Source organism: Triticum urartu, chromosome 1, assembly GCF_003073215.2.
Source record: "Triticum urartu cultivar G1812 chromosome 1, Tu2.1, whole genome shotgun sequence".
Taxonomy (NCBI): Eukaryota; Viridiplantae; Streptophyta; class Magnoliopsida; order Poales; family Poaceae; genus Triticum; species Triticum urartu.
The window spans coordinates 23,980,887-23,996,561 of NC_053022.1; the positions used below are offsets into that span (position 1 = coordinate 23,980,887).

The 15,675-nt window shown below is 43.8% G+C and overlaps 1 pseudogene; it reads left to right on the top strand.

Annotated features, from left to right (window-relative positions):
- The first annotated feature begins 12,964 nt into the window (after window positions 1-12,964).
- On the top strand, window positions 12,965-15,055 carry LOC125543851 (annotated as a pseudogene).
- Window positions 15,056-15,675: the final 620 nt, after the last annotated feature.

Below are 15,675 nucleotides of genomic sequence, written 5' to 3' on the forward strand. Positions count from 1 at the left end.
TTCTCTAGGGAGTACTAATAGTGAAATCTCCAACTCGGTTAATGATCTCCTTGATTTGGAAGCGGAACGCGCTTTAGAAACTATTCGAAACCTAGCAGCTGTAAGACCTATGAATGATGCTGAGATTGATGCGTTGGGGGTGAGTGTGCTCGATAATTTTTGTGCGGACCTTGCACCATCCACTACTGAATCCGAGGAGGAGGAGGTTATCCTAGAGGATGTAGTGAATAAACCACCAGAGCCCGGTTATGTGGACCGGATGGAGGACCATAGTAAACCCAAACGTAAGTGGAAGCGGAAGTTGTATCCCGCGTCCGCGGTTCGTAGGAGTGCTAGGATTCGGACGGCCAAAAAATTTCATGATGACATATGAAAGGAATCTTTTGGAATAGCAGAGGACTGAAGGACTTGGCTAAAAGAAGGTTTCTCGCTGAGGCGACTCTGGAGCATCGGTTAGATTTCATTTCTCTCTCAGTAACTAGTAGGGATAAATTTGCGCCTCAGTTTCTTAACAAGCTATCGTGGGGTGTCGATTTCGATTGGCATCGCCTTCCCCTGCGAGGAAGATCCGGTGGGATCCTGCTAGGAGTGAGATGCGATTCACTGGAAGTCCAAAGTGTAGTGATGGGTGACTTCACGGTTAAATTTCGGGTTAGGTCTAAAGCTGATGGGTTTAACTGGGCTCTAGTGGCAGTTTATGGTGCCGCACAACCCGAGTTTAAAACGGAGTTTTTGGCGGACTTGGTTCGAATTTGCGGTTCCGAGCAGCTTCCAATTCTGGTTGGGGGTGATTTCAACATCATTAGGAGGAGAGAGGAAAAGAATAACAATAATTTTGATGGTAGATGGTCGTTTATGTTTAATACCATCTTTGAAAGCTTGGATCTGAGAGAGATAGATCTTTCTGGTCAAAAATTTACCTGGGCCAACGCTTTGCCAAATCCGACATATGAGAAGTTGGATCGAGTCCTTGCGAGCGTCGAGTGGGAACAGAAGTTCCCTCTTGTAACGGTTCAGGCTCTCTCGCGCGATATATCGGACCACACACCATTATTCGTGGACTCAAGTGAGCCAAACACGTGGGAAACAAAAATACCTTTTCGTTCGAACTTGCTTGGTTTGAACGAGAAGGAATCTTCGATCTAATAGCCAGGGAATGGGCTAAAGATAGAGGAGGCAAGACTTCTGTCGAGCGGTGGCAGAATTGAAGGAAATAGCCCTAGAGGCAATAATAAAGTTATTATTTATTTCCTTATAATCATGATAAATGTTTATTATTCATGCTAGAATTGTATTAACCGGAAACATAATACATGTGTGAATACATAGACAAACAAAGTGTCACTAGTATGCCTCTACTTGACTAGCTCGTTAATCAAAGATGGTTATGTTTCCTAACCATGAACAATGAGTTGTTATTTGATTAACGGGATCACATCATTAAGAGAATGATCTGATTGACATGACCCATTCCATTAGCTTAGCACCCGATCGTTTAGTATGTTGCTATTGCTTTCTTCATGACTTATACATGTTCCTATAACTATGAGATTATGCAACCCCCGTTTACCGGAGGAACACTTTGGGTGCTACCAAACGTTACAACGTAACTGGGTGATTATAAAGGAGTACTACAGGTGTCTCCAAAGGTACATGTTGGGTTGGCGTATTTCGAGATTAGGTTTTGTCACTCCGATTGTCGGAGAGGTATCTCTGGGCCCTCTCGGTAATGCACATCACACAAGCCTTGCAAGCATTGAAACCAAATGAGTTAGTTGCGGGATGATGTATTACAGAACGAGTAAAGAGACTTTCCGGTAACGAGATTGCACTAGGTATTGGAATACCGACGATCGAATCTCGGGCAAGTAACATACCGATGACAAAGGGAACAACGTATGTTGTTATGCGGTCTGACCGATAAAGATCTTCGTAGAATATGTAGGAGCCAATATGGGCATCCAGGTCCCGCTATTGGTTATTGACCAGAGACGTGTCTCGGTCATGTCTACATTGTTCTCGAACCCGTAGGGTCCGCACGCTTAAGGTTACGATGACAGTTATATTATGAGTTTATGCATTTTGATGTACCGAAGGTTGTTCGGAGTCCCGGATGTGATCACGGACATGACGAGGAGTCTCGAAATGGTCGAGACATAAAGATTGATATATTGGAAGCCTATGTTTGGATATCGGCAGTGTTCCGGGTGAAATCGGGATTTTACCGGAGTACCGGGAGGTTACCGGAACCCCACGGGAGCTATATGGGCCTTAGTGGGCCTTAGTGGAAAAGAGAAAGGGGCTGCCCAAGATGGGCTGCGCGCCTCCCTCCCTCCCCTAGTCCTATTAGGACAAGGAGAGGTGGCCGGCCCCCCTCTCTCTTTCCCCCCTCCGCGAATCCTATTCCAACTAGGATTGGGGGGGGGGGGAATCCTACTCCCAGAGGGAGTAGGACTCTCCTGGCGCGCCACACCTTGGCCGGCCAGCTCTCCCCCCTCTAGTCCTTTATATACTGAGGCAGAGGCACCCTAGAACACAGAAGTTGATCCACGTGATCTATTCCTTAGCTGGGTGCGGTGCCCGCAGCCACCATAGTCCTCGATAATACTGTAGCGGAGTTTAGGCGAAGCCCTGCTGCTGTAGTACATCAAGATCGTCACCACGCCGTCGTGCTGACGGAACTCTTCCCCGACACTTTGCTAGATCGGAGTCCGGGGATCGTCATCGAGCTGAACGTGTGCTCGAACTCGGAGGTGCCGTAGCTTCGGTGCTTGATCGGTTGGATCGTGAAGACGTACGACTACTTCCTCTACGTTGTGTCAACGCTTCCGCAGTCGGTCTGCGTGGGTACGTAGACAGCACTCTCCCCTCTCGTTGCTATGCATCACATGATCTAGCGTGTGCGTAGGAAATTTTTTGAAATTACTACGAAACCCAACAGTGGCATCCGAGCCTAGGTTATTTATGTTGATGTTATATGCACGAGTAGAACACAAGTGAGTTGTGAGCGATATAAGTCATACTGCCTACCAGCATGTCATACTTTGGTTCGGCGGCATTGTTTGACGAGACGACCCGGACGAACATTACGCGTACGCTTACGCGAGACCGGTTCCCCCGACATGCTTTGCACATAGGTGGCTTGCGGGCGACTGTCTCTCCAACTTTAGTTGAACCAAGTATGGCTACGCCCGGTCCTTGCGAAGGTTGAAACGGAGTCTATTTGACAAACTATCGTTGTGGTTTTGATGCGTAGGTGAGATTGGTTCTTGCTTAAGCCCGTAGCAGCCACGTAAAACTTGCAACAACAAAATAGAAGACGTCTAACTTGTTTTTGCAGGGCATGTTGTGATGTGATATGGTCAAGACATGATGCTGAATTTTATTGTATGAGATGATCATGTTTTGTAACCGAGTTATCGGCAACTGGCAGGAGCCTTATGGTTGTCGTTTTATTGTATGCAATAAAATCGCGATGTAATGCTTTACTTTATTACTAAGCGGTAGTGATAGTCGTGGAAGCACAAGCTTGGCGAGACGACAACGATGCTACGATGGAGATCAAGGTGTCACGCCGGTGACGATGGTGATCACGACGGTGCTTCGGAGATGGAGATCACAAGCACGAGATGATGATGGCCATATCATATCACTTATATTGATTGCATGTGATGTTTATCCTTTTATGCATCTTATCTTGCTTTAATTGACGGTAGCATTATAAGATGATCTCTCACTAAATTATCAAGAAGTGTTCACCCTTAGTATGCACCGTTGCGAAAGTTCTTCGGGCTGAGACACCACGTGATGATCGGGTGTGATAGGTTCTACGTTCAAATACAATGTGTGCAAAACAGTTGCACACGCGGAATACTCAGGTTATACTTGACGAGCCAAGCATATACAGATATGGCCTCGGAACACGGAGACCGAAAGGTCGAGCGTGAATCATATAGTAGATATGATCAACATAACGATGTTCACCATTGAAAACTACTCCATCTCACGTGATGATCGGTTATGGTTTAGTTGATTTGGATCACGTAATCACTTAGAGGATTAGAGGGATGTCTATCTAAGTGGGAGTTCTTTAACTAATATGATTAAATTGAACTTAAATTTATCATGAACTTAGTCCTGGTAGTATTTTGCAAATCATGTTGTAGATCAATAGCTCGCGTTGTTGCTTCCCTGTGTCTATTTTGATATGTTCCTAGAGAAAATTGTGTTGAAAGATGTTAGTAGCAAAGATGCGGATTGGATCCGTGGTCTGAGGTTTATCCTCATTGCTGCACAGAAGAATTATGTCCCTGATGCACCGCTAGGTGACGGACCTATTGCAGGAGCAGATGCAGACGTTATGAACGTTTGGCTAGCTCAATATGATGACTACTTAATAGTTTAGTGCACCATGCTTAATGGCTTAGAATCGGGACTTCAAAGACGTTTTGAACGTCATGGAGCATATGAGATGTTCCAGGAGTTGAAGTTAATATTTCAAGCAAATACCCGAGTTGAGAAATATGAAAGTCTCCAACAAGTTCTATAGCTAAAAGATGGAGGGGAATCGCTCAACTAGTGAGCATGTGCCCAGATTGTCTGAGTACAACAATCGCTTGAATCAAGTGGGAGTTAATCTTCCAGATAATATAGTGATTGACATAATTCTCTAGTCACCATCACCAAGTTAGTAGAACTTTGTGATGAACTATGATATGCAAGGGATAACGGAAACGATTCCCAAGCTCTTCGTAATGCGGAAATTGACGATGGTAGAAATCGAGAAAAACATCAAGTGTTGATGGTAGACAAGATCACTAGTTTCAAGAAAAGGGCAGAGGGAAGAAGGGGAACTTCAAGAAGAACAGCAAGCAAGTTGCTGCTCAAGTGAAGAAGCCCAAGTCTGGTCCTAAGCCTGAGACTAAGTGTTTCTACTGCAAAGGGACTAGTCACTGGAAGCGGAACTACCCCAAGTGATTGGCAGATAAGAAGGATGGCAAAGTGAACATAAGTATAGTTGATATACATGTTATTGATGTGTACTTTACTAGTGTTTATAGCAACCCCTCAGTATTTGATACTAGTTCAGTTGCTAAGATTAGTAACTCGAAACGGGAGTTGCAGAATAAACAGAGACTAGTTAAGGGTGAAGTGACGATGTGTGTTGGAAGTGGTTCCGAGATTGATATGATCATCATCGCACACTCCCTATACTTTCGGGTTAGTGTTGAACCTGAATAAGTGTTATTTGGTGTTTCCATTGAGCATGAATATGATTTGATCATGTTTATTGTAATACGGTTATTCATTTAAGTAAGAGAATAAATTGTTTTTCTGTTTACATGAATAAAACCTTATATGGTTACACACCCAATGAAAATAGTTTGTTGGATCTCAATCGTAGTGATACACATAATCATAATATTGAAACCAAAAGATGCAAAGTTAATAATGATAGTGCAACTTATTTGTAGCACTGCCGTTTAGGTCATATTGGTGTAAAGCGCATGAAGAAACTCCATACTGATGGGATTTTGGAATCACTTGATTATGAATCACTTGATGCTTGCGAACCATGCCTAATGGGCAAGATGACTAAGACTCCGTTCTCCGGAGCGAGCAACTGACTTATTGGAAATAATACATACTGATGTATGCGGTCCGATGAGTGTTAAGGCTCACGGCAAGTATCGTTATTTTCTGAACTTCACAGATGATTTGAGCAGATATGGATATATCTACTTGATGAAACATAAGTCTGAAACATTTGAAAAGTTCAAAGAATTTCAGAGTGAAGTGGAAAGACATCGTGACAAGAAAATAAAGTTTCTACGATCTGATCGCGGAGACAAATATTTGAGTTATGAGTTTGGTCTTCAATTAAAACAATGTGAAATAGTTTCACTACTCACGCCACCTGGAACACAATAGTGTAATGGTGTGTCCGAACGTCATAACCGTACTTTATTAGATATAGTGCGATCTATGATGTCTCTTACCGATCTACCATTATCGTTTTGGGGTTATGCATTAGAGACAGCTCCATTCACGTTAAATAGGGCACCATCTAAGTCCGTTGAGACGACACAATCTGAACTGTGGTTTGGCAAGAAACCAAAGTTGTCGTTTCTTAAAGTTTGGGACTGCGATGCTTATGTGAGAAAGCTTCAACCTGATAAGCTCAAACCCAAATCGGAGAAATGTGTCTTCATAGGATATCGAAAGGAAACTATTGGATACACCTTCTATCACAGATCCGAAGGAAAGACTTTTGTTGCTAAATTCGGAAACTTTCTAGAGAAGGAGTTTCTCTCGAAAGAAGTGAGTGGGAGGAAAGTAGAACTTGACGAGGTAACTGTACCTGCTCCCTTACTGGAAAGTAGTACATCACAGAAAACTGTTCAGGTGACACCTACACCAGTTAGTGAGGAAGCTAATGATAATGATCATGAAACTTCAGATCAAGATACTACTGAACCTCGTAGATCAACCAGAGTGAGATCCGTGCCAGAGTGGTACGGTAATCCTGTTCTGGAAGTCATGCTACTAGATCATGATGAACCTACGAACTATGAAGAAGCGATGGTGAGCCCAGATTCCGCAAAATGGCTTGAAGCCATGAAATCTGAGGTGGGATCCATGTATGAGAACAAAGTGTGGACTTTGGTTGACTTGCCTGATGATCGGCAAGCAATTGAGAATAAATGGATCTTCAAGAAGAAGACTGACGCTGACGGTAATATTACTGTCTATAAAGCTCGACTTGTCGCGAAAGGTTTTCGGCAAGTTCAAGGGATTGACTACGATGAGACCTTCTCACCCGTAGCGATGCTTAAGTCTGTCCGAATCATGTTAGCAATTGCCGCATTTTATGATTATGAAATTTGGCAAATGGATGTCAAAACTGCATTCCTGAATGGATTTCTGGAAGAAGAGTTGTATATGATGCAACCAGAAGGTTTTTTCGATCCAAAGGGAGCTAACAAAGTATGCAAGCTCCAGCGATCCATTTATGGACTGGTGCAAGCCTCTCGGAGTTGGAATAAACGCTTTGATAGTGTGATCAAAGCATTTGGTTTTATACAGACTTTCGGAGAAGCCTGTATTTACCAGAAAGTGAGTGGGAGCTCTGTAGCATTTCTGATATTATATGTGGATGACATATTACTAATTGGAAATGATATAGAATTTCTGGATAGCATAAAGGGATACTTGAATAAGAGTTTCTCAATGAAAGACCTCGGTAAAGCTACTTACATATTAGGCATAAAGATCTATAGAGATAGATCAAGACGCTTAATTGGACTTTCACAAAGCACATACCTTGACAAGATTTTGAAGAAGTTCAAAATGGATCAAGCAAAGAAAGGATTCTTGCTTGTGTTACAAGGTGTGAAGTTGAGTAAGACTCAAAGCCCAACCACGCCAGAAGATAGAAATAGAATGAAAGTCATTCCCTATGCCTCAGCCATGGGTTCTATAAAGTATGCCATGCTGTGTACCAGATCTATTGTATACCCTACACTGTGTTAAGCAAGGGAGTACAATAGTGATCTAAAAGTAGATCACTGGACAGTGGTCAAAATTATCCTTAGTGGAATAAGGAAATATTTCTCAATTATGGAGGTGACAAAAAGGATCATCGTAAAAAGTTACGTCGATGCAAGTTTTGACACAGATCTGGATGACTCTAAATCTCGATCTAGATACATATTGAAAGTGGGAGCAATAAGCTAGAGTAGCTCCGTGCAGAGCATTATTGACATAGAAATTCGCAAAATACTTACAGATCTGAATGTGACAGACCCGTTGACTAAAATTATCTCACAAGCAAAACATGATCACACCTTAGTACTCTTTGGGTGTTAATCACATAGCGATGTGAACTAGATTACTGACTCTAGCAAACCCTTTGGGTGTTGATCACATATCGATGTGAACTATGGGTGTTAATCATATGGTGATGTGAACTATTGCTGTTAAATCACATGGCGATGTGAACTCGATTATGGACTCTAGTGCAAGTGGGAGACTGAAGGAAATATGCCCTAGAGGCAATAATAAAGTTATTATTTATTTCCTTATAATCATGATAAATGTTTATTATTCATGCTAGAATTGTATTAACCGGAAACATAATACATGTGTGAATACATAGACAAACAAAGTGTCACTAGTATGCCTCTACTTGACTAGCTCGTTAATCAAAGATGGTTATGTTTCCTAACCATGAACAATGAGTTGTTATTTGATTAACGGGATCACATCATTAAGAGAATGATCTGATTGACATGACCCATTCCATTAGCTTAGCACCCGATCGTTTAGTATGTTGCTATTGCTTTCTTCATGACTTATAGATGTTCCTATAACTATGAGATTATGCAACTCCCGTTTACCGGAGGAACACTTTGGGTACTACCAAACGTCACAACATAACTGGGTGATTATAAAGGAGTACTACAGGTGTCTCCAAAGGTACATGTTGGGTTGGCGTATTTCGAGATTAGGTTTTGTCACTCCGATTGTCGGAGAGGTATCTCTGGGCCCTCTCGGTAATGCACATCACACAAGCCTTGCAAGCATTGCAACCAAATGAGTTAGTTGCGGGATGATGTATTACAGAACGAGTAAAGAGACTTGCCGGTAACGAGATTGAACTAGGTATTGGAATACCGACGATCGAATCTCGGGCAAGTAACATACCGATGACAAAGGGAACAACGTATGTTGTTATGCGGTCTGACCGATAAAGATCTTCGTAGAATATGTAGGAGCCAATATGGGCATCCAGGTCCTGCTATTGGTTATTGACCAGAGACGTGTCTCAGTCATGTCTACATTGTTCTCGAACCCGTAGGGTCCGCACGCTTAAGGTTACGATGACAGTTATATTATGAGTTTATGCATTTTGATGTACCGAAGGGTGTTCAGAGTCCCGGATGTGATCACGGACATGATGAGGAGTCTCGAAATGGTCGAGACATAAAGATTGATATATTGGAAGCCTATGTTTGGATATCGGAAGTGTTCCGGGTGAAATCGGGATTTTTTCGGAGTACCGGGAGGTTACCGAAACCCCCCGGGAGCTATATGGGCCTTAGTGGCCCTTAGTGGAAAAGAGAAAGGGGCTGCCCAAGATGGGCTGTGCGCCTCCCTCCCTCCCCTAGTTCTATTAGGACAAGGAGAGGTGGCCGGCCCCCCTCTCTCTTTTCCCCCTCCGCGAATCCTATTCCAACTAGGATTGGGGGGGGGGGGAATCCTACTCCCAGAGGGAGTAGGACTCTCCTGGCGCACCACACCTTGGCCGGCCAGCCTCCCCCCCTCTAGTCCTCTATATACTGAGGCAGAGGCACCCTAGAACACAGAAGTTGATCCACGTGATCTATTCCTTAGCCGTGTGCGGTGCCCCCAGCCACCATAGTCCTCAATAATACTGTAGCGGAGTTTAGGCGAAGCCCTGCTGCTGTAGTACATCAAGATCGTCACCATGCCATCATGCTGACGGAACTCTTCCCCGACACTTTGCTGGATCGGAGTCCGGGGATCGTCATCGAGCTGAACGTGTGCTCGAACTCGGAGGTGCCGTAGTTTCGGTGCTTGATCGGTTGGATCGTGAAGATGTACGACTACTTCCTCTACGTTGTGTCAACGCTTCCGCAGTCGGTCTGCGTGGGTACGTAGACAGCACTCTCCCCTCTGGTTGCTATGCATCACATGATCTTGCGTGTGCGTAGGAAAATTTTGAAATTACTACGAAACCCAACAAGAATAAGATTAGACATTTGAGAAGTTTCCTACGGGGATGGGCCAAACACCTTAGTGGGATTTATAAGATTGAAACGGACAAGTTCCTTTCTCTGATTTAGTCCCTCGATATTAAAGCCGAATCCACAATCTTGCAACCTACAGAGCTCCAGTTTAAGTTGGATGCGGAGATGAAGTTGAAAGAACTTCTCCGCGAAGAAGAGTTGAAGTGGGCGTTGAGAGCTAAAGTTCGTAGAGTGGTCAAGGGGGATGCGAACACTCAATTCTTTCATTTGATTGCTAATGGCAAACACAGAAAGAAGAGAATTTTCCAGCTTGAGCAAGATGAAGGAACAATTGTAGGGCAGGACAACCTGAAACTTTACATCACCGAGTATTATAAGCAGTTATTTGGACCTCCAGAGGATAGTTGTGTGTCCCTCGATGAGTCCAGGACTAAGGATGTGCCTCAACTAACTGCTAATGATAATGATATTCTGGTTGCCCCTTTCTCGGAGAAGGAGGTTTTTGATGCCATAATGAAGATGAAAAACAATAAGGCTCCCGGGCCGGATGGATTTCCGGCAGAGTTTAACATAAGATGTTGGCATATTGTTAAGGGGGATTTACTTCCAATGTTCCACGATCTTTTCTTTGGACGGCTTCAGTTATTTCACTTAAATTTTGGAACAATAACACTGCTTCCTAAGAAGACAGATGCTCTGAGAATCGAGCAGTTTAGGCCGATCTGCCTTCTCAATGTTAGTTTCAAAAATTTTACTAAGGTTGGGACGAATCGGCTCACACAGATTGCGCATTCTGTGGTGCAACATTCCCAAACTGCTTTCATGCCGGATAGAAACATCCTGGAAGGGGTGGTGGTCCTGCATGAAACGCTCCATGAAATCCAGTCGAAAAAATTGTATGGAGTTATTTTTAAGGTGGATTTCGAGAAAGTGTAGGATAAAGTAAAGTGGCCATTCCTACAACAGGTGTTGCGTATGAAAGGTTTCGATGAAGTCTGGCGATGCCAGGTTGAATCCTATACGCAAAAATGGAGTGTTGGAATTAAAGTTAATGACGAGATCGGTCATTACTTCAAGACACACAAGGGTCTAAGACAAGGGGATCCGATGTCCCCTATTTTGTTCAACATTGTAGTGGATATGTTGGCAATTTTGATAGGAAGGGCTAAGGAGGCTGGTCAAGTGGGAGGCCTGGTACCTCATCTCGTTGATGGAGGGGTGTCCATCCTCCAGTACGCCGATGATACAATCATATTTATGGAGCACGGCTTGGTAAAAGCGAGAAATATGAAGCTGGTGTTATGCTTATTTGAACAATTGACTGGGTTAAAGATTAACTTTCATAAAAGCGAATTGTTCTGCTTTGGTAGAGCCAATGATGAACAAGAGGCCTACAAGCAATTGTTTGGGTGTGATTTGGGGGCTTTGCCTTTCACATACTTAGGAATTCCAATCCACCATCGTAAGCTGACAAACAGAGAATGGAAGTGTATCGAGGACCGATTTGAAAAGAAACTGAGTTGCTGGAAGGGCAAGCTCATGTCATACGGAGGCCGCTTAATTCTGATTAATTCGGTTCTCACGAGTATGCCTATGTTTCTTTTGTCGTTTTTCGAAGTCCCTGTTGGTGTTAGGAAAAGACTGGACTTTTATCGATCCCGATTCTTTTGGCAGGGTGATGAGCTAAAAAGAAAATACCGTTTAGCCAAATGGGATAGCATCTGTAGACCGAAAGACCAAGGGGGTCTTGGGATTGAGAATCTTGAAGTCAAGAACAGATGTCTTCTCAGCAAGTGGTTGTGGAAGTTATCTAGCGGAACTGACGCCACTTGGGCACAAATCCTTCGGAATAAGTATCTTCAAACCAAAACTTTGTCTCAGGTCATAGTAAGACCGACTGATTCACCCTTTTGGAAAGGGCTTATGAAAGTAAAGCTTTCCTTGTTTAACAGGACAAAGTTTATTGTTGGTGACGGAGCCAGTACGAGATTCTGGGAGGATACTTGGCTCGGAGAGATACCCCTAGCCATCCAATACCCGTCGTTGTATCGTATTGTTCAACGACGTGAGGTTTTTGTTGCAACGGTATTTCAATCAATCCCCCTTAATGTTCAGTTCATACGGGTGTTAGTGGGCAATCGTTGGGAAGAATGGCTACATCTAGTAAGGAGACTGATGGATGTTCAACTTTCCCAACAACCCGATAAATTACGCTGGAAGCTCACTAGGTTGGGAGAATTTACAGTTAAATCAATGTATGTTGATGTGATCAATTCAAGCTCGATTCCTAGTTCCAAACATGTGTGGGATGTCAAAGTTCCTTTGAAAATTAAAGTGTTTATGTGGTTTCTACACAATCAAGTTATTTTAACCAAGGACAACTTGACAAAGTGTAGTTGGACAGGACCTACGGTGTAGTTTCTGTGATCGGGATGAAACGATTAAATACCTTTTTCTTGATTGCCCACTAGCTAAAGTTTTATGGAGGACAGTCCATATTGCTTTTAATATTTCTCCACCGAGTTCAGTCAACACGTTATTTGGAACGTGGCTTAACAGGGTAGAGCCCGGGTTAGCGCGACATATTCGTGTAGGAGTCTGCGCCTTGGTGTGGGCGCTCTGGAATTGCAGGAATGATTTGGTTTTTAACAGGACAACACGCATTCATTTTTTGCAGGTTATCTTCAGAGCTAGGACGCTGATCCGTTCCTTGTCGCTACTCACTCCGACGGAGGCCAGGGAGCGTTTGGTTACTGGATCTATCCACTGGGAGACGGTAGCTCGGGATATCTTCAACCGGTTTGGATGGCGGTCATGTAATAGGATAGGCAATTAGTTTTCCTATCTCTTTTTAGCCAGCCGGTTGTGTGTGAGCCTTTTGGCTAGTTGGTGTTTTTAGCCTTTTTGGTTCTGTGTGAGCCTTTTTTTCTCTTTTCACTTTTGGAGACTTTGAGACCTTGTTGGAACTTATTTGTTTGGTTAATAAGATGGCCGTATGCATCATGCTGATGCAGAGGAAGGCAGGGGGCCGATGGCGCCTGTGGTGAGCGCCGCACTGGGCACGTTGGGTCCCCTGCTGGGGAAGCTCGCGGATTTGCTCGCTAATGAGTGCGGCCGCCTCAAAGGGGTCCGCCGTGAGATCCGCTCTCTCAAGGCTGAGCTTGCCGGTATGCATGCTGCGTTACTGAAGTTTCAAAAGCTATCTTGAAAAAGTGCGGAGGCCTACCATTGGCAATTATCAGTATTTCTGGTTTACTAGCAAATAGACCACGTGTCAAAGAAGAGTGGGAGAAGGTAAGAAGATCAATTGGTTCTGACTTGAACAATAGCCAAAGTCTAGAAGGAATGAAGAACATACTGTCCTTGAGCTACAATGATCTTCCAGCAAACCTCAAGACCGTATTGTTGCACTTAAGTAATTTTCCTGAAGATTATGAGATTGAGAGAGAAAGGTTGGTGAGCCAATGGATAGCAGAAGGCTTCATTGCTGAAGAGCGTGGGAGGACTTGTCAAGAGGTTGCAGACAGTTATTTTTACGAGCTTATCAATAAAAGCCTGATCCAACCGGTGTACATTCATTATGATGGGAAGGTTCATACCTGTCGAGTTCATGACATGATGCTCGAGCTCATCATTTCAAAATCTATTGAAGAAAATTTCATCACTGTGGTGAACGGCAGCCAAACTGTTTGGGAAAACTCTCAATGTTCTATTCGACGATTATCGATCCAGGACATTGACCAGGAGCTTGCATCTGAATTGGCAAAGAAAGATCTAAGCCATGTTCGATCTCTTATAATAACAGCATCAGGATGCATCAAACACTTGCCCAGTCTTGCTAAGTTTGAAAGTTTACGTGTACTAGATTTTGAAGGTTGTACAGGCCTGAAGGACTATGACATGGATGGTATTGATGGAAACCCTGTTCCAGCTAAAGTACCTGAGCTTTAGCAAAACAGGCATATCGGAGCTACCATCTGGAATTGTGATGCTACTTGATCTAGAGACGCTAGATTTAAGGGGTACAACAATCAAAGACTTGCCGGCTAGAATTGTTCAGCTCACTAAACTACAACATCTACTCCCTGGCAATCATCGTTGGAAGATACCAATCGGGATTGGGAATATGACAAACTTAAGGGAGATCTCAGGCTTTGATATTACCACGAGTTCAGTAGGTGCAGTGAAGGGGCTAGGGAGCCTGATCAATTTGAAGGTACTCCATGTATGTTTCAGGGAGAAAGGTGAAGAATCTCATGAGTACAAGAGTCATGCAGAGATGTTTCATTCCTCACTATGCAAGCTTGGCAGCTACAAACTCCAGTCCGTGTGTATAGATGGTGGCAATTCATCTCCATTTGAGTTATTAGATTCCTGCTCTCGTCTTCCATCTTGCCTCCAAAGATTTGAGATGGGCACCACCGAGTACTCTTTATCAAAACTGCCAAAGTGGATTACTCCAGCACTCACCAGTCTTGCATACCTGAACATTAATTTAGGTGTAATAACAGCGGAGGCTCTTGGCATACTTGGAGAGCTGCCTGCATTACTTTCTCTGAAACTTTATACCAACACGGTCCATAAACACAGGCTTGTTTTGCAAGCCAGAGGATTCCGATGTTTGAAGGAGTTCCTTTATCAACCTTTTCGTAAAGGTGTGGGGACCCTTGTATTTGAGAAAGGGGCATTGCCAAAGCTGGAGAAGCTTAAGTTGTGGATCTCTGCATCAATGGCAAAGGCCTATGGGTTCTAGTTAGGTCTTGAGCACCTCCCATATCTGAAAGATGTGCGAGTTTTTGTTCAGAACCGGGATGCCACATCTCCTGAAGTTGAGGCCGCAAAAGTTGCCATAAGGGAGGAAGCAAATCTCCATCCCAACCATCCCAGGTTAACTCTCCATTAAGAAATGAAAAAGTGACACGAGGTATTGTTAGTTTTACAATTACGGAATTCATAAAGTTCATGCTGTCTGCAATCAGAAGCATATCGTCAAGAAGCGTTCCGACGGGCTGATATTTTCTCTCTGTAGGGAAACTGTTCTCCGTGAATATAACTGCAGGTGGCTCGGCTGCAATGGTTTCCTGAACGGCTGAACCTGCTACTCTCGTTGCCTGAAGCTCAAATAAAAGTGGCCTACAGTTGCCTTTTGATTTATGATATCCGTCCTTGCTTTGCGTACTACTGTACTTGATTCGGGCAGCGGTGCATCTGGTACTGCTGTCGTAGCTGCCAGTTAATTTTTTCTCTGTGGGTGTCAGCCTAATGCTTGCTTGTTGATGTTGATGTAACCCCCGTGAAAAGAGTGTGGCCACAGATGTGATTTGGGTGAACGAATTCACCTCGATTCCACTCGCTCCCTCCCTCTACTCCTGATATATAGGCTGTCTGTCGGCCAGATTGGATTTGTATATTAGTCTCCTCTATCTATTCTTTCAGTTCAGTCTCCCCTATCTCATCACACTTGATAATATCTTCCTTGTGGGTCATACCCATGCTTGTGATATCATGTGGTTTTTTACCTAGTCAAATGTTTTTTTCTTTGAAATGGTCACCGGGAGGGAAAGACTCCCCACCTGAATATATTTCAAAGTGGCCTTAATGCCATAAGAATGATCCAGTTTATGAGGAAAACCGGGTCGAAAACCATACAAGAAGATCAAGGACAACCCACGAAAGGCACAAACAGATGAGGGGAGTCGTCGAAGAATCACAATACCAAGACTTGGCAAGCGGCCTAACGCACCGCACCAGCGAGTGTACCGAACACCACGGCGCAACAGTGGACCATCCACAATCAACGAGTGACAAGCACGTACCTTGACTGGGAGCTCCGCCATGAAAATTCGGGAACGATTAGGAGGTTGGACAGGCATCTTGCAGCATCAATGAGCAAAGATGAACC